Genomic DNA, 25,466 nt, shown 5'->3' with positions numbered 1-25,466 from the left:
CAGGAACTTAGTCGCATGTTGAAGGCTGAACATGGCGGCTCAGAACCCCTCAAACCCAGGGTCTGGCACCCCAGAACAATGACGGGGAGAGAACCCCGACAACTCACTGGTTCCAGAGGAGGAGGCACGGGAGGAAGGGGGGTGTAAAGCCCTCGAGGAAGCTTCCTTCCTCACCAGTGAAAATCCCCTGGACACCCCGGAACCGGAACTAAAATCCCCTGCCCCCGAAAATCTGCACCCTAGGGAGCAGAGGGTGGGTAGGAGAAATAAAGAAATAAAAAAGACCCATTTTGTGGAGGAAGTCGGTGTCCTCCAGTTTGAAGGGGAAGAATCCTTAGAGGATTCTGGGAAGAGAATCTTCTCCTTGGGGGACGGGGGAATTCCTCCCAAAGAAAAATGGATCCCATGAGATCGGAATGAAGACTGGGTGGGTGTGGGGACTGATTCAGAGTCACCCATCCCTGAACCCCAGAATTGTCATCCTGAGAAAAAAATAGTAATGGAGGGATCCTCCCCACAAACTCATTCTAGTGACTGCCACCAGGTAAAAGGGGGCAGCACAGAGCTAAGGAAAAATTAGATTCCAAAATCCCACATATTTCAGGATGCCAAATATTTGTTACAGATACCCAGACTCCACAGAAAGATTTCCAAAACCCCACAGTGTCGGAGTCCAAAATAAAGAAATTGCCCAAAATGCCCATTACCTTTGCCCACTGGAGGAGAAGGACGGGAGGTTCTATGCCCCCGTTCGAGTGCAAGGGCAATGTGCATTTTCAGCACTGGTGGACACTGGATCCCAAGCCACTCTTCTGTCAAAAAGGGCATTTGAGCAGCTAACTTCAGGAAGGGGGAGAGACACCAGATCCCTCTCATCCCTCTCATCCCTCTTCCTGGACAACTCCGGAATTTGGACGGGAATTACATTTCTGTCGAGGGGACTGCAGATCTGGAAAAAAAAATGGGGCGACATAAGGTTAAACACCCGGTCATAGTCGTGATTCCAGAGGGAACCCCCTGCCTATTAGGGAATGACATCCTTCGCAGGTTGTACCCCCAAATAGACTGTGTGAACAGGGTCTTCTAAACTCAGACTAACCGGCCAATAAAATTAAAACAAAGTGTCAACCATGTTAGTTTAAATGGCACATGCCACATGGTTGAACAACAATCTGATCATATTGAGTTTAATTTCCAAAATAATCAAGCACCTGACGTTACAGTAATTGCTGCAGGAAAACAAACTGGTCATGGGATCTCCTCTCCATTCCTGAAAATCAACCTTCCTTCCAGTTTTAAGTGGCATTCCACACTGGAAGGAAATACTTTGAAATTTTATACCAATTCACAATCTAAAAATCCCAATTCTATAGTCAAAAGTGATGAAAATCCAGCTCAAAGTTTAGCTGACAGTCAAAAAATTTGAGAACAGTTGCTCCTCCCTATTCAGTTAAATGAGGGGAAGGAGTCTGTTCTCGCCCGAGTGTGCTTGAACAACGGAAAGAGCTTCATCAGCAAAGCCATGTTCGGAAAGCTCCCAAAAGATCCAACCATTCCCACATTTAAATTGATATATAAGTGGGAAATGGGCCTGGAAACTCCCAATTCCAAACATCTCCTGCCGAGCAGGTGTATGCTCAAAATGTCTGTAGGTGACAATAGCATAATTGTTGGGTCGTGCGAGATGTCCCTGCTGCATTCTATTTAGGCAGTGACATTCTCAATTGGTTTGCAATTAATTTGGACCTTATAAATTATAAGGCCTGGTCCTGACTAGGGGGAAATCCAATGGGCTTTGATGATTCTGAAAAAGCATTTCGGTCAGCCCAATTGCTGCCATATGCGGTTGAAGTTCAAATTGGAGAGGAGGTCACCATCCCAGGATGGACCTGAAAATTCCCACTTGACTTAAAAATTAAAAGAGTACAGAAACTGCAAAATCCTGACGCCTATGTACATCTCAATGCCCATCTCCAACAGCAGGGTTTGGGGTTAAACCCAACACCATTAGTCAATGTAGAACACAACACCATTCGAATATTGATGGATAACAGCAACCCTAGGAGTATCTGTCATGATGCCCGCTCCGGGGGAGCCGGTTCAAGCCCGGCGTCCCCGAAAGCGGACATCCAGTCCCCAAAGAAGGACCCAGCAACCCCATATAGGGGCCCTTTGGACAGTGTCCTGGCGCCTATGGCCTCCTCAAATGGCCATCACCTAGCTCTGTGAAAGGGGTTCAAAGCATGCTCGGCTTTGCCAATTTCTATCGCAGGTTTATCCCGGAATTTTCACGCGTGGTACAACCCATTACTGCACTCTTGAGGAAAAATAAACGTTTTGAATGGTCTGAAGAAGCCGAGCAGGCCTTTCAGGATTTAAAAGCTAAGTTTACCTCCGCACCTATATTGAAACACCCGCGTCCAGATCTCCCTTATGTCGTCGAGACTGACGCATCCATCCTAGCCATGGGAGCTGTCCTGTCCCAAAGAGATCCCGAAACCAACCAACTGCATCCCGTAGCATTTTGGTCCAGAAAATTCTCGGCACCCGAGGTTAATTATGCAATCACGAACAAAGAACTGTTAGCCATTAAGTCCGCTTTTAAAGCCTGGCGGCATTATCTGCTAGGCGCTCGACATACCATCACAGTGATCACTGATCACCGGAATTTACAGTATTTGAAAACCGTCAAGGCTCAGTCATCACGGCAGCTCCGATGGGCTTTGTTTTTCGCTGAATTTGATTTCGTGATTACCTATCGACCTGGCTGAAAGAATGGCAAAGCAGACGCCTTATCCCGAATTGGAATGGGAGAATCTGATACAAACCCAGGACCAGTACCAATAATTCCCGAACAGAGGATTCTAGGCATGACTTCGTTACAGTCGCTTGAAGACATTCAAGCCAGAGTGAAACAACTCCTGGACCCTACAACCTTACAGGAATGGATACAAAATGGATCAGACTTTACCATAGATAATGATTTACCTTATTTCCAAGGACGCTTATTCCTGCCACATAAGGAATGACACGAACTAGTTATTTCCGGTTATCATGATACATTAATAGAGGGACACCCCGGTATTGCCAAGACAGAGGAAAAGGTGAAAAGACAATTTTGGTGGCCCTCTTGGTGAAAAGATGTTAAATCTTTTGTGATGTCCTGTGGTGTTTGCGCCCAAAATAAAAGTCAAAAGAAAAGACCAGCCGGTCTCCTTCAACCTCTAGACATACCACCAGCACCCTGGCACACCCTATCAATGGATTTTATTACGGACCTGCCTCCTTGTTCGGGGTACAATACTATTCTGGTAATTGTGGATTTGTTTTCCAAAATGGCCCACTTTATTCCTTTGAAAGGTTTACCTTCAGCTCTGTCCTAGCCAAAGAATTCCTTGAAAATATTGTTCGGCTACATGGATTCCCATCTATACTAATCTCTGACCGGGGAAGCCAATTCATTTCCCACTTCTGGTGCAAATGTTGTAAAATGGCGCAGATCGACGTAAGATTATCGACCAGTCACCACCCTCAGACCGATGGTCAGACCGAGAGGACAAATCAGACCCTTGAACAGTACTTACGGTGTATGTTACAGCAATCTGAAAGCAACTGGAAAGACATTCTTTGGATAGCCGAATACGCATATAATAATTCGGTACACTCTGGAACTGGCCACAGTCCGTTTTATACTTTGTTTGGGCATCACCCTCGAACCTCAAACCTTGACTCACTTCAGGACCTCGGAATGCCTGGAGTAGAACATCTGCATTCTACAATTACCCAAACCTTCAAAGAGGCAACTACACAACAAGCCATTTACCAGCTAGTATGCGAATTCACCCTGTTTTTCATGTGTCACTTCTGAAACCAGTGGTACTACTCAAACCTCCAGAACCTATTCTAATAGATGGGGAGCCCGAATTCGATGTGAAGAACATTTTAGACTCAAAAATGTTTAGGTCAAAAGTGTTCTACCTAATTGATTGGAAGGGGTACGGACCTCAGGAGAGGTCGTGGGAACCCAGCGACCATGTGCATGCACCTCGATTAGTCAGGAAATTCCACTGACTCGTCCCAGACAAACCAAAACCCCCGGAGGGAGCAACCTTGGGAGGGGCCTTGGGGGGGAGTGCTGTCATGATGCCCGCTCCGGGGGTGCCGGTTCAAGCCCGGCATCCCCGAACGCGGACATCCAGTCCCCAAGGAAGGACCCAGCAACCCCATATAGGGGCCCTTTGGACAGTGTCCTGGCGCCTTTGGCGCCAGGCTCATAAAAGACATCAGTCCTGGCGCCATAGGCGCCAGGCTCATTATGGGAATGCTTGGGTGCACTTACCTGATGCAGACCATGCTGCAGGATCCCGGCCTCCTTGAGGCCTGAAAGGAACTACTTTACCTGTGGGACTAATTTACCATCCGGGCGTGGTCGGGGAAGGATACATACCTGATTGGAGGAAGGATACATACCTGGAACTTCTTCCAAGGCTATTTAAACCCCACCCGAACAGCCACACGTGCTTCGCGTTGTTCTGCATCTAGCAGCTGGACGCTCTCCGTGTCTGCTCCTGCATCCTGACTTTTGCCACGCCTGCAAGCATCCTGGATCACCTGCAAAGGAAGAGAAGAAGAGAACAGAAGAAGGAAAAGTCGTTACCTGCTAAAACCGCATCCCGGAGACATCTCGCCGACAATCCTGAAAAGGAAGACTTTAATTTAAAAGCTCATCGCGTCGATCGCTGCAGCGCCGCATTCCACTCACCTTTACAGGGCGCCTCCATGTTCAGCAGCGATCATCCGGATTCGCAGTCACGCCCCAGCACCTAGGGAGAAAAACACCAGAACAAAGGTGAGAGAGAGAAGGGAATAAGGAAAGCTAAATCTCCATGTTAAGACTTACCTGTTGATTCATTCCCTCTTCATTTCAGGTCCGCACCGCATCCTGGCATTTCCGGACCCCGACCCCTAAGGGGAAAAAGAGACATCAGCGTTAATGAGCGAATGAAAAGACATTACCAAAAAACTCTCATTAAAGACTTACCTGATTTCTACAAGGATTTCACCTCTCATCTCGGGTCGGTGCCTGTTCCCCGGCATTCCGTACCCCGGCCCCTATGGGGAAAAGACACTAGCATTAGTACATTAATGCATGGACACAAGGGGAACCTCTTATCAAAAAACTTACCTGGAAGCCAAGCAAGTTTGGTTCTCACCAATCCGAAAATCCAGTGAAGTAACTGGATACCAACGCGCCCCTGCATCAGAAGCAGGATGGAGAGTCGTCCTTCCAGACCCTAAGGTGAGACGCTACGAGAAATCACAGAAGGGTTTCAAGGAGGGTGAGAGGGGAAAGTGGGAGGCCAATTGCATTACCCCGCAGACAGTTAATCCCCTATTTTCGCCTACAGAAGGATACTTCTGTGAGCCAGACAAGCCAGATTTGGGGGCCCGGTCCAGTCCGTCTTCCGAACCCTGCGCATCACCTTAGAAGAGGTCACAGCAGCGCAAACCAGGCCAGCGCCTCAGTGGGAGTCAGGTGAGCGTAACAGTATCATTCTGGGCGCAGGCACCATTATTGGAATGGCGGTTGATGACCGACATTTTTCCATGGATCTAGAAAATGAACTGATAGGACCAATCCCCAAAGACTGCTATGACAATGACAATGAGATACCACCAGAAAGGATCTTCACCCGGCAAGGGGGGAATTTCCTGGTGTACTCTTCCTGCCCTTTCGGGGAGGAAGAGGTGACCTGTGACATCAGACAGGATGAGGTGATATTCCAAGTCCACAATGACTGCCTATCCTACCTGAAACCCTCAGTCCAGGTCAATACTCTAACCAGAGACCTCTCCACCTAGCTGGAGGAGGCCGACCGAGATAGCAAACCCCAAAGTCTTTCCAGGCTTCAGGCAAATGGTTTAAGAGTGGGTCAACCTCGCTGATGCCTGTGTGACTGAGGAGCAAAAGCAAAAGTTGAAACAGGTGTTCTTAGACTTCCAAGATATCTTTGTGGTGGACTCAAACGACTGTTGCCGCACGGAGATACGTACTACCACAATACCCACGGACCCTGGAATGACTCCTGTATTTGTGAAGCAATATCGCTTGCCTCTCACATCTATGGAGTCCCTGACAGAAATTATCAAAAACCTTGAGTCCTGTGGGATAATGTTTCCAGTCCACCGCACCTTTAATAATCCGGTGCTGTGGATTTTAAAACCAAATATCCAATGGAGCCTTTGCGCAGACCTTAGGGAGCTAAACAAACGGGTCCACATGTCCCGATGGCCTCTTCCCTACATTGACCAAGGGCTGGCCCAGATCCAGGGGTCAAAGGTATACACCGCTATTGACATGACAAATAGATACTGGACCGCGCCCGTCAGTGGGAGGACCAATACAAGCTGGCCTTTACCTTCGGGGGGCAGCAGTACATGTGGACCCGGACTTCCTTCGGATACATAAACTCCAGCAACAAATTCAACATCTTCTTACAAAGGCCATGCCTGACTTGGGTGAAAGGGGTAACCTGGCCTATGTGGATGATGTCCTGATGAAAAGCTCAACTGTGGAGGAACACATAGCGGAAATCCGTTATGTTCTGAGCCAGTTGAGGGTTGCCAGAGCAAAACTGTCCTTCCAGAAGGCACAGTGTTTCAGGACCTGTGTCAACTTCTAGGGATATGAAATAATCCCTGAGAGTCTCTGCACCCAAGCGAAGAAAGTGGAAGCAGTACTAAAACTCAATGACCCCAAAAATCTGCGTGAGCTAAGAAGCCTCCTTGGACTAACTAATTATAGTAGGAAGTTCATTGAGGATTACGCAGAGGTCACAAGACCCCTGATCCATCTGTTGAAGGGGGGTCAAGTGGGAGTGGGGTCCAGAACAAGCCGAAGCAGTAAAACAACTCAAAAGAAGTCTCTCACAAGCACCTTGTCTAGCGTACCCTGTCGAAAACAAGGAGTTCTTCTTGGTTGCAGGGTTCTCGAATACATGCTTGACAGCAGTATTATATCAAAAGCATGACAAGGTCAATAAAGTCATCTCCTATGCAAGCAAGACTTTATCCTCTGTGGAGGACAAATTCAACGATTGTGAGAAGGCACTCCTGGCAATGGTGTGGGCACTGAATAATTACCGACCGTTCATCCAGGGGGAACACATCATAGTGAAGACTCCACACCAGCCTTTGCAATACCTCCAAAGCGACAGAATCTGGACCGATAATGTGATTAATTTTAGAATTACTTCCTGCATTCTGTCTATGCAAGGTTTTCCTCGGGAGGTCGGAAATGGCCAACACAAGAAGAGGCTCAACGCGTAAGGTCTTGCTGACTTGCATGATTGTGCCAGAGAAAACTGTCTCGAGGACGAAAGTCTCAAAACCCAGGACAACATGGACACTTACCCGAATTCCCCGCACAAAGTTTATGAAGAAGACACGTGCCAGGGGATGCCCACAGTTTATGTGGACGGGTGCTCCAACCATGTTGATAACAACAGGGAAAAGGAACTGGTGGCCGGCATGGGGAATGCCTGGGTGAATGATGCCCCAGAACCCTCCGCTGGCTACAATCGGTTCCCTCAGTAGTCAGGTGGCGGAGTTGATGGCAGTTCATCAGGCCATCCTCACTGCGGTCCAACACCAACTCCATGAACTGGTCATAATCATTGATTCAGATTCTGTCCAGAACGGGTTCGTTGAGCACCTGGTCAATTGGAAAACCAGAGGCATGATGTGGACTAATAACAAACCACTTAAAGATGGCAAGCTAATACAAAATATTGATAATCTGGTCACCTCTAATGGGATGATCATCTATTGGAAAAAGATTAAGGGTCTTTCCAGAATAGAGGGGCCAGACAAAACTGTAAACGACCAGGCTAATTAGCTGGTCAAAACCGGAGCCATCCAGTGGAATCTCCTTGAGATCGAATCCCTGTTGTGGGAAATCCAGGTCACTGCTGTCACTAGTTCCCAGACAAATGCACACAATGAACTCTCAACTGCCCAGTAGAGTAAGGAGACCCCAGATGCTGATTTAATTACGACACAATAAGGGGATCCGATTATTGGGAAACTTTACCAACACATTGAGGACCATGAGAACTCTCCTCTGACGGAAACTGATTACATTGGGAAAGAGGACCTCAGGGTGTTGATGAAGTGTCACAAAATGTTCTGAATCCAAGACGGTTTGTTGGTAAGGAGATCCATCTCTGGATGCGACCAGTGGGTGGTACCTACCTCATTCCAAAGCCTGATGCTAAGTCACGCTCATGACGTGGTCACAGCCGGTCATCTGGGCTTTCATACTACTCTAGAAATCTTGCGGGAGGTTGCATACTGGCCACACATGGGGCAGGACCTCGACCAATATTTGAAGGGGTGTCTTGTGTGTGCACAATTTCAGCCAAGCTCACTCACACCGAGCTCCCCTCCAGAAGAGGGGGATGACACTGCTTTGGTGAGATTTAAAAGTAGATTTCATCTGGCCCGTGATTCGCTCCTCTAGGGGGAACAAGTACATGTTTACAGTAACATGCTTGTTTACCAAATGGGTGGAATGTCTCCCGGCCCCAAATTGCAAGACAGAAACAGCAGCTGCCCTGATGATCAAACACATCTTCTTGCGTTTTGGCCTACCCCAAAGGATTGAGTCAGACCGAGGAAGTCTCTTCACCAGTGAAGTGATTACAAAGATGTGGGCGATACTTGGGGTAAAAAGCAAACTTCATATTGCACCCCGCCACCCTCAAGTGGGCGAGTTGAGGGGTACAATAAAACAATTGTGAGCATTCTAAAAAGGTTTGTGGCAGATTCTGGGCCAAGTTGGGACATTCGATTATCGCTTGTCCTGATGGCCATCAGATTTACACCATCTTCTGTGAACAAAATGTCTCCATTTGAGCTAATAACTGGACGAAGGATGGTGCTACCTCAGCATCGCTCTATAGAACACAAGAGAAGACACTGATAAACGCCTCCACAACACATGAATATGTTGAGAATCTAAGAAAACACCTTCAGCATGCTTTTGCGTACGCTCAGCGGAATCTGGAGAAATCGGCGGAGGGGGTGAAAACTCATTTATACTTAAAAACAAGCAAAAAGGAATACCAAGTAGGAGACAGGGTCTACTTGTACAATTTTCAGAGGAACCAGACTAAGGAGAGAAAATGTCTCCCCTCCTGGCACGGTCCTTTTGAAATTGTAGATAAAATTTTGCCTGTCGCCTGCATAATCTGCATCCGCAAAGCAGAGCTGTCAGACAAGAAATGGGTCCACATTAATCAGGCAAATAGTTGTCATCCCAGACACACTTTGCGGCTGATTGAGGATCCAAGGGAAAGTCAAAAAGAGGAGACATCTGGAGAATGAAAACAAGAAAAAGAAGAAGCAGAAGGGAACAGGTAGGTCCATAGGTATATCTATCTAACAGGGAGTACTTTTGTTCATTATCATTGCAAAAGTGTATCTCACAACCATGGTGTAAATATAACTAGCTTTGCCTTGTTATGGAATTATTTGCTGATATTGTTCAAGTACTGTAATGAATGAAATGTATGTTTGTCCCACTGATGTCAACCTTCTGGGAAGACAATCAGTGGGACAATTTTGTAACCTGTCTTTATCTATCCACTTGTTAGTACTAATTCCGTTCCTTCGGACCAAGGAGGACTTTCCCGGGGACCCAGAAACGGGAAGGAAGGAAAGGGGGTGTCGCTCCACACTCCAATTAAAGACAAAGGGAGAATCATTGCATACCGCTCCCTGATGAAAGAATGACTACTCCTGATGAACCCCACTTTCCCTCAACTAGAAGTCTCGGGGAAGCAGGTGGGGGGGGAATCTGTGGGCCCAATGGAGAAAAAGGCTGAATTGGCCACTTTAACAGTTTGACATTTAGGCACAAGTAGCAAGTGCTGGTTATTTGATCTTAGTGTTCTAACATTAGTTCTCATGACAAGGAGTTGTTGTAAATAGTCAAGCATATTGCCAAGTTTACATTTTTGTATTAGGGCCAGAGGGGGTCATTCCGAGTTGGGTGGTAGCCATGGTGCTATTAGCACCATGGCTACCTCCCATACCGGGTCTGGGTCCGGTCTGGCCGGATGGGGGCATACAGGGTCATTCCGACCCTGGAGGACCCGGTAAGTCCCCATTCAGCCTGACCATTCCCCATTCCCATTTGAGCCCACATAGGGCTCAATGGGAATGGGGAAGGAGCTAATAACGGTACCGCAAATTGCGGTACCGTTATTAGCTCCAAGGTCCCTTAACGGGTCCCGTCCTTAACACCTGGTCAGTCTAGGCGTTAAGGAAGGGACCCGCTAAGGGACCTCGTAGTAGGGTGGTAAGGGATTACCGGCACCAGTCTCCTTACCGCTGCCCGGTATCCCTTACCGCCCTACTCGGAATGAGGCCCAGAGTCCTGAACAAAATTCTGGACTCTACGGGCAACCAATGTAGAGCACATCTTGCAGTTGTAACATGGTGTCTGCGTTTAAGTTTCATGACAGATCTGCCCGCCCCATTTTGGCACACTTGCAATTTGTTGCAGTCAGACTTATTTAGTCCGATTAGGAGACTTGAGCAATAGTCCATTTTAGATCCTATTATTGCTCTAGCAATGGTTTCCGTATTATCTTGGGATATAAGAGGCCTTAAGTGTGCTAAAAGTTTAATATAATAGGCGCATGATGATACCAGACTGCTGACATATTGCTTCATAGTCAGTCATTGGTCAAAAGTCACCCCAAATGTTTTCACCTTTTTCAATGGCGTGATAGTTTCTTCTCCCAGCTGAAAACTATCATACCGTGGTCCAAATTTGCTTAGTGTATGTGAGGATCTTATAACGAGCAGCTCAGTATTTGATTTATTCAAGGCCAACTTGTTATGAACCATCCCTGGTTCAATTATGGCAAAAACTTTTTTGATGGCAAGTTCATCTAAGCTATGTGAACCAGACAGCGGGATGACACATTGAGTGTCATCTGCATAATTAGTGAATATTATATTCTCAAAGTCAAGCTTTGCAAATAGTGGGGTTGTAAAAATAAGTTGATTGATGATAAGTTATTATTTTTTTCCATGATGTTTTCCTTAATAGTGTCTAGTTTCTTATGCATGGCTTGTTTCATTACATTACACCAAGAGGCATTGTCTGTGATAGATCTCTCTGGGATTGTATGATTGGTTCTTTCTTGTTCTTTCAGTATACAGAAGAGCTCTTTTGTGTCGTGTTGAGCGTTTTGGATCCTGCTATTGAAGAAGTTACGTTTGGCCTTGATAATGGCCTTTTTATAGGTGGAGGCAGTAGCTTTATATTTACTGAGAAGCAGGGGTGTATTATATGTCTTCCATATGTGGTAAGATTTGAGAGTCAGTGTCTTCAAGGATTTGAGGTCTGATTTTGCCGACTTCTTTTTAATGGGGGCCAGGATATAAGCTGCAGTTTCTAAATTGAATGAAATCAGTTTTGCTAGATCTTCCGGGGTATCAGTTTTAGGATGCATGGGTAGGCTATTAAGTATTGGTTCTACTTTACTCATAGTGATATTTTTCAAATTCTGATATGTTCATTCGGTTTTGTTTTGACATTTAAGTTTCATGGGGGGATCCACCGTGATGTCAAAGTTCACAAAGGAGTGGTCCGACCACGGACAGGGTGATATTAGTATGTCCTTAATGTTGATTGCGTGTCCAGCTACCCAATCTAAGGTGTGGCCCATACTATGTGTTGGCTCTTGAATAAATTGTGTGAAACCCAATTCAAGCAGAACGTCTTGTAGTTCGAGTGCGATCTTATCATCCTTATGGTTAAACCACAAGTTGAACTCTCCCATGAGCAAATATTTAGTATTTGCTTTGAGAGAGGAGAGCAGAAAAGTAGAGAGATTTTCACAAAATATGTAATTATGTTAGGTGGTTTATATAAAAGGAGTATATTCAGAGTGCTCTCTGCATTCAAGCTAGTTTTAATGCAAAGGGAATCAACGCCTTCCATTACAAATTCTCTACCTTCCCAAATGTTAAAGGCTAATTTGTATATAAAATTAAGGCCCCCTCCCCTACCATCTTTCCTATCACTTCTAATCATTCCATAAACTGGTGGAATAGCTAGGTTAAGAGAAGGACCTGCTGCTATATGGGCCCAGGTTTCAGAGATAGCACACACATCTATATCATATTCCTTGATTTGTGTGGCAATCTCCACAGCGTGTTTGATGAGGGATCTGGTGTTTATAAGGAGAAATTTAATGGAAGTGTGATGAGGGAGGGGTTCTTTAAGTACAGAGTTAGAGATATATTCTTCTTTGAATGAGGGTCTATTATCAGTGACCAAAGGAGAGTCAAGTATATGTGAGGCTTTAATAGTAAATATGTTATCAAGGGCTGAGCTTGCGAGTGGGTCAATGTCAGATAAACTGTGTTGGGAGAAGGTAACTGAAGGATAGGCTGTGTTAGGCAAGATCTGTGAAATAACAAAGAACTTCAATTCAGCCTCACAAAACATTTTCATCTTGCAACAATCTAACGCCATCTAAACTCTTTACAAAAAGCCCTCTCTCTCTCTCCTAGCTCATGTCAGTTTCAAAGGACCTTTTATTTGAATAGATGCCTGTGCATTAGAAACATGAATAGGGCTTTGGAAAGGTTTAGAAAATGGATGCAAGGAAGGTCACATTGTAAAGTGACAGCCAAGGAAAATTAACCATGTGTAAAATGGGGCTTTTTACAAACAAGAAAATGTCTGTTTAAAAGTGAAATGTTGAATTAAGGCCCTGTCCTTGCATAAAAAGGTGATGGGGGTTTGTTTTAAAAACATGTATGGGATATTTAATTCCAACAGACTTGCTTTCTGGTTCAGGAAAGAAAAGAAAAAAGAAAAATACATTTGCTGTGAGGCCAGCAGAACAGGGTTTGTGCAGGCCCTGACTTCAACGGATCTTGCTTCCTGGAAACAGGATCTACCACCCCCCAAGTGGACACACCCCCGGGGCATATAAATAGGCAAGGGTTGAGGATCTTGCACCCTCGTCAGACAATGCGGCAGTGCTCCAGCCTGGGACAATGGATTTCCAGGACACATAGGTGTGACTTTCTTGGGGCACCTCCCCTCAACTCAAACTGAAGAACTTCAAAGGCAACTCCATGGCAACAATGGACTAAGGCCGGCTAGAGCCTGACATTTGGCTGTGGGTTGGGAAGAATGCCCTTATTTGGAGGACAAAGCCAGCCCATCTGGGGCAAAAGACTGTTCTTAATCAATAAACTTTAAGACTTTTATTTCTGCAACTGGAAAACGCAGTAATGCGAAATTTTAACAGTCCAAATGTATTTTTTGTGGCATTAAAATAAGACATTGTAGCTTTCCCTAGCAAGTAGGGGACGCAAACGGCAGGAAAATGTAATTCATGGGAAAGTATATATGGTGCAACTTTGAAATGTAATGCAAACATGGTCTGTTATAATAGGTACACATATATAAAATTGTAGAATTTTAGATGAAGCGGTTCCCACTAGAAATTGCGAAAGATTATCAGAACGACTAAACAACATTGTACAAACTTGGGAATTGGAGTGACAGGATCTGTGTAAAATATGGCCTTTGCCTATGTGATTTGCAAAAGTGCCACAACTGTAAAAATGTGCAATTTATGTCATAACTGATTTTGGCAAAAATAACTGTGGGAGGACCATGGGCATTGTAAGCACACACCATTAAACTGATGTCATGTCCCTGAAGTCCAACCGGCTGACAGGAAGGTGGTGACAGCCACCCCTGACCAATCCAGTTGTTAGAGGCATGTCAAGCCAAAGGTCTGCCCCCATAGTAAATCCTGTGATGTCATCCTCCTTATAAAAGGTGGAGGCTCAGAGAGACCAATACTGACTCTCTGATTTCCAGCCTCAGCATATCCCGAGATACAGACATTTCATACTCACCCTGCAAGATTCCAGATTCCACTGGCAGGAAAGGGATAGCTGATCCAGACCCTCGTATCCAGGCAGAACCACCCTTCAGAATTAAACCCCACAAAAAGCCCACTAATTCAGGGAGAAAGGAGGCTGAATCCTCATTGGGATTATCCAGCGCTACCTGCTTGCCCTGCTACCTGCTTTATCCAGCTGATGTGCCGCTGTGCCATGACCAGACCCTTGCCCCGCTGTTTAGATACCCGGTTGGCGGTCCAAAATTCCAAATTCAAGTGCTTATTGTAAGTATCACTCCATCCCATGGCAAAACGTAGGATATCCCATTCTGATACTTTGCCATTTGTTCAACCCTATAAATAATCCTGAAAGTACACTAGTAACTGTTTAAATTATCCAAACCCTCTGTGTATCCTGTTCCTGGATTTCCAGGTGTTAGCGTCATTTTCCTATCCTTTTAGCCCATTCCTTAGTCATATTTGGAATAAACAAATCAATTCCCACATAAAGAGACTCACGGCGTGTGGGAGGTTAAGACTGCAGCCTGACCTTTTATCACAGGCAATGTTTCTCTTCTTGATAATCTAGTTGCAAAATATAGTTGTAATAGCACTTGTCATTTCCTTTCCAAACCGATTTTCCCTGTCCACTGCTTTCACTTTTAAAACCGAATTTCCTTTCCCATTAGAATCCTTAACACTTAATACCAACCAACAACAGCCCGTCGGGCGTGGGTGAGCTGGGGGGGTGGCATTTGGGTGGGGTGAAGGGTGGCCCATGTTGGTTACTCACAAGGGTTGGAAGAGACCCGCACTTATTACCTCAAGTTTATTAATTGGACTCAACACCCAGATGTAACAGAGTAGCGTAGTAGCGGGTTGTGTCTGACCCAAGTGGAATGGGGGGAGAGGTGGGCAGGAGGGGCTGGGAGGGGAGGGGGCAGGTGGAGAGGGACTCCTACAGAGACTCATGTTCCATTTGCTCGGATTATGGATAGGGAGGTGACGTTACGCATTCTTACACTCAACATTAAGGGGCTTAACTCCCCTGTTAAGAGGAGGAAGGTAAAGAAGTTCCTGCGAAGAGAGAAACCCGAGATCGTGACCTTTCAGGAAACACACATATATTACTTATATTACACTAAGGGCCTCATTACACGGTAGGCAGTAAACCATGGCGCTATTAACGCCATGGTTCATGCCGGTAATTTACCTGTACCGCCTTGGAGGAAAGGGGAATTACCGCCCTATTCCAAGGTTGGGAAGGCGGTAATTCCTCCTTCCTCCATTGCCCTTCCCCATTCCCATTTTTGCCACATAGGGCATAATGGGAATGGGGAAGGCGCTAATTACGGTACCGCAAATTGCGGTACTGTAATTAGCACCCCTGTCCCTTTGCGGGTTTGTTTTTTAACGCCTGCAAAAAGCAGGTGTTAAATTCCCCAACCCGCAAAGGGACCTCGTAGTAAGGCAGTAAGGGTTTACCGGTACCGGTAAAATACCGGTACCGGTAAACCCTTACCGCCTACCGTGTAATTAGGCCCTTAGTAATATAATCTAAAATTCAGCACCCCCATCCACTCCTTGCTTCTAGGGTCCATGACTAGTTTCATAGACACACAGGTTTTTTTTCATGATTCCAAATGAAAGCTCCCACTAGCCTTTGAAGGCCCTTGAAAACCCTCCTGGGGACCTCCACCAGTAGGGCCATAAAGTTATATATGGATAAAATCATATTTTATGATCCTCCCCATCCATGAGATCGACATTGGGCCCTCCCCTTGCTGCCAGCAGCTGTCTCACGTCTTTAAAAAGGAGTTATAATTAGCCTGGTAAAGCGGCTCCAGCGAGCTTGTGATCTTCACTCCAAAGTACTTGATACTGCTCTCTGCCCATCTGTATGGCTCTCTGCCCCGCAGACTCTGATCCCCGACGAGAGGTCAAATAAGCCTAGCAGTTCTGACTTATGGCCATTGATGTTTAGCCCTGCCACTGACCCGAATAGTCCAAGCTCCCTCTCGATCGCCTGTAGAGCAGTGTCTGGATCTGTTATCATGTGGAGTAAGACATCCGTGAATGCAGTGACTTAGTGCTCTTCGACCCCTAAAATGATCCCTCTTATGTCCCACATGGCCCAGATTCTTGCAAGAAGGGGTTCCAGATGGAGAGCGTATAGTAGTGCAGAGAGCTGGTATTCTTGTTTGGTGCCCCTAGAAACTTGTATCCCCCATGAGAGCTGTCCATTAATTGCCAGTCGCACTTGAGGACTTTGGAGTTTGCGCCTACCAGTTTTAAATACTTCGCCCCAAATCCCATTGCCTCCATTGTTCAGAAGAGGAATGACCACTCAACTCGGTCAAAAGCTTTCTCTGCATCTAACGTTAGGATCAGTGCCTGAGATTGAGCTTTTTTGACCTTTTCTAAACGCCTTATCACTGTGGGGTAAGATAGATGTTTTGTGGGGAAGGGAAGGGGGAGCAAATGTGCTGTATCATGAAGAAATTGCAATAAAAAATCATGATAAAAAATTACAATGTTTATGGGGAAGGTGGAAACGTAAACCAGGGACGAGGACAGAACAGAATGACATAGGAATGGGATGGTGGAGGAAGTGATAAATTAATTATGAAGCATTGACGGGAAAGTGCTGTAGGGTTGTCCATAAAGGGTAGGGAGGGAGAAAAATGGTAATGCAGTAGCATAGACTGCTAGGAAACAGGTTCTTTAGAAAGAAGGATTGCTTTGAGGTTGGATAAAAATAGCGGTAGATTAGGAGTAGTATGGGGAGGAGGAGGAAAGCATTCTAGAATAGGGGAGAGAGGAGAAAGCGAAATGAAACAAGATTTAGGGGCTTGACTGGTGGCAATGAGGATGTTATATGTGCATAGTTGAACAGAATGATGAGAGATATGGTGATTAAACACACCAACGCCTCGGAATGGGTCCACCCCATTGTTGTAGTCAGGAAAAGCAATGGGGCTATCAGGCATTGCATTGGCCTGAGGGAGGTTTCTGCTACCCAAATTTGAGGAACTAGTCACAGACTTAACAGGGTCAAAGTTGTATTCACTTTTACACTTAGGGGTCTATGTGTAATCAACTTCAAATTCACATGCACCCCTATTCATAAGACATTCTCACATTTATTACATATGTGGGTATGTTTAGGTGTGTTAGAATGCCATTTGGTTTGGTCTTGGCAGCCAGTGTTTTACAGAAAGACATTCACAACATACTTGGGCGTGTGGATGGAGTAAAGTTCTTTCAAGATGACTTCCTAGTGTGGGGATGTGATAGAGAGGAGCACGATGTTAGACAAGGAAAGTGTTGGAAAAGCTGGGTATTGCTGGCCTCACCTTGATCTTGTAGAAATGCAAATTTGGCAGTTGACAGTGAATTACTTAGACTATATATATATATATATGTATCTGGTCAAGGTATACTGCCCACACTCACGACAGTTAAGGCCATTACTGGAATGCATTAACCCAAGAACAAGGGGCTTGGGGCTAATTCCTAGTTTGTGAGGGGATTGGCAAACAAGACAGTGGCTTTGATGAGATTAGCTTGGGTGCAGTCTCATAGAGGAAAGTAGTGCAGGTGGACACACCATAGACTTTGCTTTGCACATCCTTAAAGAGGTAGAAGGTCATTACTCTGTTATTGAACAGGATGCCTTGGCAGATTTTTGGGCCGTTATGAAGCTCCAAGTGTACTTGTATGGGAGGTAATTTTGTTATCCGCACTGACCATAAGCCTTTAGTATTGATCTTCAACAATAAAGAGTTGGACAGTGTATCCAGAAGGATTTCAAACTGGATCAGCAAACCCCAAGGTTTGGAATTTGTGTGGAACATGTTAAGGGCAGAGAGAAGGTAGTCGCAGACGCTCTGTCGAGAAACCCTTTAAGGGATTAGAATGAGGCAGATATGCTGGTGGAAGAGGATGTCGGAGATATATTCTCTGCAGAGGATAGCCTTCAGGACGCTGAATGGTTGGCTCCCTGTCTGGAGGATGAAGTTTATCAGGAGGTCAAATGATTCATTCATTAATTAAAAGTGGTTGGTAGACGTGCATTCGCTAGGTGAGACCATTGGTGATTACAGAAGGGTAAAGGTTGAGCTCAAAATTGAAAGAGAGTTTGTGTTCAGGGGGCAAAGGCTGTTGGCCCCGCGCGATTTGAGAGAAGCAGTGGTTGACCTAGGTCAAAAGGACCACATCTATCATTTGCTTAGACTTTTAGACTTTTCGCCAGAAATTGATGACTTTATTTTGAGATGCGGGTCAAGGACTGAGAAGAGTGTTGAAATAGTGATAAAGTGCTGGAAGCCAGTATTCCTCCCATGACAGTTCCCTGGGAGACTGTGGCTATAGATTTGTGGGGTCGGTTGAATTCTTCTGGCTGCAGCGATAGCTATGTGGTAGTCATGATGGACCGCCTCTCTGTGTGGCCTGAGGTGGGGGTTATGTTATGTTATGTTACTTTGCATTTATATAGCGCCTTATGTACCATTGGTATGGTCTCAAGGCGCTGGTAGGTTGAACGCCCTCGTGAACCGAAGTTACAGTCAATAGAGAGAGTCATAAGGTGCGTGTGAGCACCGGATATGTGTGCAGCTGGTGTGGCATTAATGTGATAGCTGCTTCTTAACGGTAGGTGTGGTGGTTGAGTGATCATGAGTATGTGTTCGTTCTGGAAGGTTGTTATCCAGACCGATTCTGGCTGCGTTAGGCCTGAGGAGAACGCCTAGGCTTGAGGGTGTGTAACCAGCAGTGTTTAGTTAGGGTGATGGGGATTATGAGGCAAATGATGGTATGAGAACAGCTAAACCGAATGGTGTCATAGTATCACTGTGTCCTAGTCGAGTGGTGGTGTTAAGAAGAGAGTAAGCGTGGAGATGTGATATGGTGGTTTACCTTAGGTGCTTGAGATCGACCCCTCTCCAATGGTTCTATGTACTCCATCCATTCCATGTACTCCGAACTGTTCCATGTATTACGGCTGTTTCAAGAACTCAGAACCGTTCCTTTCAGTGCTCTTTCAAACGTTCCATGCACTCCAAACCTTTCCATGCAAGTCACGCCATTCTATGCACTCCTATCCGTTCCATGCACTCCAATCCATTCCATGCTCTCTGATCCGTTCCATGCTCTCCGATCCGTTCCATGCTCTCCGATCCGTTCCATGCACTCCAACCCGTTCCATGTACTCATCCGTTCCATGTACTCCAATCCGTTCTGTGCACTCCAATCCGTTCTGTGCACTCCAATCCGTTCCGTGCACTCCAATCCGTTCCGTGCACTCCAATCCGTTCTGTGCACTCCAATCCGTTCTATGCACTCCAATCCGTTCCATGCACTCCAAGCCATCTTATGCACTCCAACCATTTTATGTACTGCTCCTTTCATTCGTTCTACCCACGTTACCTTTCTCCAAGCATCATCCTTCCACATAAGTCATCTTCACACGTTCCATCTACTTCACCGGTTACAGCCACTTCCATCCACTTCACCCGTTCCACCACTTCACCCGTTCCACCCACTTCACCGGTTCCACCCACTTCACCAGACACATCACCCATTTCATCCACCTACTTCATCTGTCCTACACCAGTTCATCCATTCCATCCACATACTTAACCTTTTCCAACCACATACTTCACCCATTTCTTCCACATATTTCACCCGTTTCTTCCACATACTTCACCCGTTCCATCCACATACTTCACCCGTTCCATCCACATACTTCATCCATTCCATCCACATACTATATCCGTTCCATCTACATACTTCAGCCGTTCCATTTACATACTTCACCTGTTCCATCTACATACTTCAGCCGTTCCATCCACATACTTCAGCCATTCCATCCACATACGTCACGCATTCCATCCACATCCATCCACCCATTTCACCCTGTTCACCCCTAACACTCTGTTCATGCGTTCCACCTGGTTCATCCATTCCACTCAGTTCATCTGCTCCACGCTCTCATCCGCTCCATGCCCTCATTCATTCTGCGATCTCATCCGCTCTACGTTCTCATTCGTTCGACACACTCATACGCTCTATGCACTCACCCGCTCTACGCACTCAAACGCTCTAAGCACTCACCCGCTCTGCGCACCCATTGGCTCTATGCACCTATCGGCTCTACTCACCCATCGGCTCTACACGCTTCGTTCATTCATCCTGCATTATCGTTTCAGCCCATGTCACTTGTCGCACGCACTCGATCTGTTCCGTGCTCTCCATCTGTCCCATACACTACACCCATCTCATGTACTCAAATCGTCTATTCAGTACTTTCCATTTATACCATGCACTCTTACATTCCATGCCTTCAGTCTGTCCACTCATCCGTCTCCTGTATTCATCTTTCTATCCTCTTCATTTTATTCCTTTCGTCCATTTTGTTCCTTTCGTCCGTTTCAATCATTTCATCCATTTCATTAATTTCGACCGCTTTACTGCTTTCGTACAATTTATTCTTTTATCCACTTCACTGCTTTGTTCTACTTTACTCATTCTATTCTGTTTGTCCTTTTTAGTTTACATTGGAGGTTATTAGTTTTCGATTTCTCGCATGGATCTTGAGGTTGTATTGTTATTTGTTTTATTGTTATTTATGGTCTAGTAGTTTGGGTTAGTTGAATTTTTGTTATCCACTTTAATCCTCACGCCCACATTGATCCTCTTGTCCATTACATTTATTTCGTCTATTTCATTAATTTCGGCTACTTTACTGCTCTCGTACAGCTTATTCTTTTTATCTAATTCACAGGTTTGATCCTTTTTATTCATTCTATTGTTTGTTCTTTTTAGCTACCCAATAGAGGTTATTAGTTTTCGATTTCTCGCATCAGCATTGATGCAGCATTGCTATTTATGATCTAGCATTTGGGCAAAAGTCATTGAAGTGCTGTTATCCAGTTTGAGTTCGGAGTCGGTTTTAGGGGAAGAGCCAGGTTTTCAGTAATTTGCGGAAAGACATGAGGTCTTCGGTGAGTCGGATGTGGGGTGGGAGTGCATTCCACAGCGTGGGGGCCAAGGCTGAGAATGATGATTCGCCTAACCTGACTGAGTTTGTTTTTGGTATGACTAGGAGGCCGGCTGAGCTTGATCTTAGAGTACGTGCAGTGTGATAGGGTTTTAGTTTGTCTTGAAGATATTGAGATCCGGTTTTATGCAGTGCTCGGTGAGAAATGCATAAGGTTTTGAAGGTCACCCTTTGGGCAACTGGAAGCCAGTGCAGAGTTTTGAGGGCTGGGGAGATGTGGTCTCTAGGGCCAAGCGCTAGAAGCAGTTTGGCTGCAGCGTTTTGTGCTCTTTGTAGTTTAGTCAGTTGGTATGCGTGGACTCCGAGGTAGAGGGGGTTAGCGTAGTCCAGTCTTGATATAACAATTGATTGGACCGCGGAGTCTGTTGGGAAAGGAGAGGTATGGAAAAATGTGCCTAAGAGTTTTAAGATGGTAGTGGCAGGACTTTGGGACGTTGTTGACTTGGCGCAAGAGTGTTAGGTCAGAGTCTAGGGTGCATCCAAGGTTTTTTACTGAATTAGAGGGAGTCGATGGGTTGCCCATAGCAGATGGCCAGGGTAGTGGGTGTGGAAGAAGTTCGGTGTTGCCACATACCATGATTTCGGTTTTGGAGGGGTTTAGCAAGAGGTGGTTTGTGGTTATCCAGAGCTCTATGTCGAGGAGGCAGGAAGCGAGGTCGGGTCGGCAGTTGGGTTTTGAGTTCAGGAGTTTTAGAATTAGTTGAGTGTCATCAGCGTAGTTGTGGCACAGGATGTTGTGTGAACAAATTATTTGTGGGAGGGTGGCCATGTAGAGATTGAACAGGAGGGCTGATATGCATGCTCCTTGTGGAACTCCCATGTCGACTGGTCGGGCTTGGGAGGAATAGGTGGAGAGTAGAGTTATTTGGTTCCTATTTTTGAGGAAGGATGCTATCCATTTGAGAGCGGTTCCACAAATTCCTAGAGAGTGGAGGCGGTCAAGGAGGATTGAGTGGCTGATTGTGTCGAAGGCGGCGGATAGGTCAAGAAGGTTTAATGCGGTGCATCCCGCAGAGTCTGCCGTGTTTTTAAGGTCATCCCAGATTGCAGTTAGGGTGGTTTTGGTTCCATGTCGGGCTCCGAAACCTGATTGAGCAGGGTCTAGGAGATTGTTGGCTTCGACAAAGGAATTTAGTTGGGAGTAGGCAGTTCGGTCGATGAGTTTGTCAAGGAACCTGGTGTGAGATGTGGCGGTAGTTTTTGGGCTCGAGAGGGTCGAGGGAAGATTTTTTTTATTAGAGGTTTGACATGAACCGTTTTGAATGCGTCTGGAAAAATTCCTGAGGAAAGGGAGTTATTTCTGATGGTTCTTGCGTGTTCTCCTGCGCAGGTAGATGCGAACATTTCTTTGAGGGTTGTGGCCGGGCAAGGGTCCAGCGGAGAGCCGGATGGTTTGCGGGCAGCGAGGAGTTTGAGAAATTGGTCAGCTGATATTGGAATAAAGGAGTCGAACGTTGGTTGGGTAGTGGTCGTAGGTGGTGGGTTGGCCAGTATGGAGGATCGGTTGCCTGGTGGGTGTAAGAGAGCTAGTTTGTTGGTTAGAGTGTTTGTTCTTTCGAGAGCTGTGGAGTAAAAGTGGAGCGAGAGAGAGTCGCACAGCGATTGTGAGGGGGTCGGGACGGTGGTGGTGCATGATGGTTTGGTGAATTCGGTGATGATTTTGTGAAGTTCTTAGCTGGGGTTTTCACAGTTTAGGATTCGGGAGTTGTAATGGGCTTTTTTTGCTTTCCGGATTTCGGCCTTGTACTGATGAAGGTGACGGGCCAAAGTGGATCTGCTCATGGGTGTTTTGTCTTTCCGCCATTGGCATTCTAGGTATTTATATAGTTGTTTACTGGTCTTCAATTCAGGTGTGAACCATCTAGGGAAAAGGCCACAGCGGGCTGATGGTTTGGAAGATGGTGTGAGCCGCATTAGTGAGGTGTTGAGTCAAAGGCGTCGGGGGTTAGTTGATTATTGAGTAGGCAGGTAGGCGGTGGAGACTGGAGGAGTGCGTCGGCTAGGTCAAGAAGGATTATTAGTTTCTTCCAGCATTTACGTAAATTCGGAGGTTCAGGTTCGGGTACGGGAAGCGGGTTTGGTGAGCGAATGACGAAAGAAACAATGAAGTGATCGGACCAGATGATAGGGGTGGGGAGGTTTAGATGTATCAGGTTGTGGGTGCTGACGATGGCATCAAGAGTATGTCCTTTATAGTGAGTTGGGCCGTTTAAATGAGGTTGGAGGTTAATTGCGTCTAGGCCGTCAACCAGAGATTGTGTCATAGGGTTGGTGGGAATGTCGAGCCATATGTTGAAATCTCCTAGAAGAGGTTGGGATGGTTTAGTTGGAGGGTGGCAATCGAGACGCAGAGGTTGTCTGAGAATTGTCTATCATATCCAGGGGGTCTGTAGATTATTAGGAAGCTGTGGGAGAGCGAAGGGGGAAGGGATAGTTTAAAAAGGAGTTATTCGCAGGAAGGAATGGAAGGTTGGTTGTCGATGATTGAAGCATGGAAGTGAGACTTAAAGGCGAATGCTATTCCTCCTGCTCTAGAGGGACGATTCAGTGGGGTGAGCGAGTAGTCGGGGGTATGGGGGGAGGCTTCATTGGCGATAGGGGCGAAGTCGTCTGAGAACCAGGTTTCGGTGATGAAGACCAGGTCTGGTTTGTCAGAGGCGAGGAGGTCAAATATGCTGTGTCTGTTTTTTGCTACGGATCGGGCATTAAATAGGATGCAATTCACTTCGGGAGATGAGGTTGATGTCGGAGCTGCAGAGATGGGGAGTAGGGGAGAGGGTGGAAACTGGGGAGCGAGAGGGGTGTGGTGGTTGATGGTCGATGGGAAGACTGGGCGAGCAGAAAAGTTGGTGGTTTTCGGGTGGGAATGGATGGACGCGTGTGTTGGGATGATTGGGTTTGGCACGGGGGATTTGAAGGTGGGGTGTGTAGGGTTAGGAGTTTCAGTTGTGGTCGGGGAGAAATCGAGGGAGAGGGGTTCAGGCAGGGTGAGGCATGGGGGGAGGGTGGTGATTGGGGGGATGAGGTGGTGGGTCGAGACAGGGGAGGCGATGAGTGCTGAGAGATTGAGGGGGGCCAGGTACGTTTCCTCTTTAGTGTCTTTGTTGTGATTGGTATGTGTGAGAGGGTAGGGGGGTTAGAGGGTGAGAGGGATGAGGCTTCTGTTCTTGCTAGAGCTAGGCATGCAGTTTTTAGGGAGGGGAAGGAGTGTGGTCCAGGGGGGATGATGGTGGGGGTTGATGGGAAAAACTGGGTTTGCAAGATTGCTGGGCAGGGTGTGCCTGGGAGTCTAGTGAGGGGAGCGGGTATGATCATAGGCTGCTGATCGGTGGAGGGGTTCGGAGGAGCAGTGGTCTTAGGGTGGTAGGCTCGCCATCGTGCCCCTCCGGCTTAGTGTTTGGAGAGGGGATAGGTAGGGGATGTGGTGGAGGGTGGGCTGGATTGGGGAGGGGGGACGGGATGTAGGGCTGGCAGGTGGGAGGGTGCGGTGCACGGGGGTCGTTTCCGGCAGACTGTGGTGGGTTGGGTGCACTCATGGTTAGTAACTGTGATATAGATGGGTTGGAAGATTTCGTTCACACCATCCCACTATAGCTAGAACACTGGATGTTAAATGTTCACACCATCCCACTTTAGCTATAACACCGGATGTTAAATGTTCTCTTTCTATGATTAACAGTACCACGGCAGTACCTGCTATGAAGTACAGTTTCAGATGCAAATTACACTTTATATTTGGACTTTGAAAGCTCAGCTGTACCACTAGGTGAGATTGTTCACGGTTTCTAGGTTCAACTAAACATGGTGATCTTATTCACGTATTCTAAGTTTTAATGTTCTAATTGCAAACTAGGCTGCAGATATGCCTTTAGGCAGTTTTGAAATGTAGCTAGACCATAGAATGTGCTATTAGGCAGACTATCTAGTTGCAACTACAACCCAGTTACGCTGTTAGGTAGACTTTCTTCTAGCAAGCTTGGATATAGGTATGCTAATTGGCAGAAATTCAAATGTAACAGCACCACAGATGTGTTTTTAGGTGGACTTTTAAGTGCAGTTTTGGAGGACTTTCTAAATGCAGTTATAACACAGATATGCTATAGGGCAGACATTCTAAATGCAAATATGACACAGATAAGCTATAGGGCAGACTTTCTAGTCTTTGGCACAGTGACGTTATTAGGGACACTGTCTAAAATTCCGCTATGCCAAAGTGATGTTGTTATATACACTTCTAAATTCAACTTTGCACAGAGAGGATGTTACCCACACTTCTAAATTCAACTTTGCACAGAGAGGATATTAGGCACACTTCTAAATTCAACTTTGGACAGAGAGGATATTAGGCACTCAAGGATATCCCCTCTAGGAACACTATCAAATTCTTGGAGAATGTATTCTGGAGAGAGGGAATGACGAAACAATTGGTGCGTGACAATGATCCCCATGTTGTTTTG

The sequence above is a fragment of the Ambystoma mexicanum genome, chromosome 6q (assembly GCF_040938575.1).
Source record: "Ambystoma mexicanum isolate Mex_15411 chromosome 6q, UKY_AmexF1_1, whole genome shotgun sequence".
Classification (NCBI taxonomy): Eukaryota; Metazoa; Chordata; class Amphibia; order Caudata; family Ambystomatidae; genus Ambystoma; species Ambystoma mexicanum.
This window is presented reverse-complemented; position numbering follows the sequence as displayed.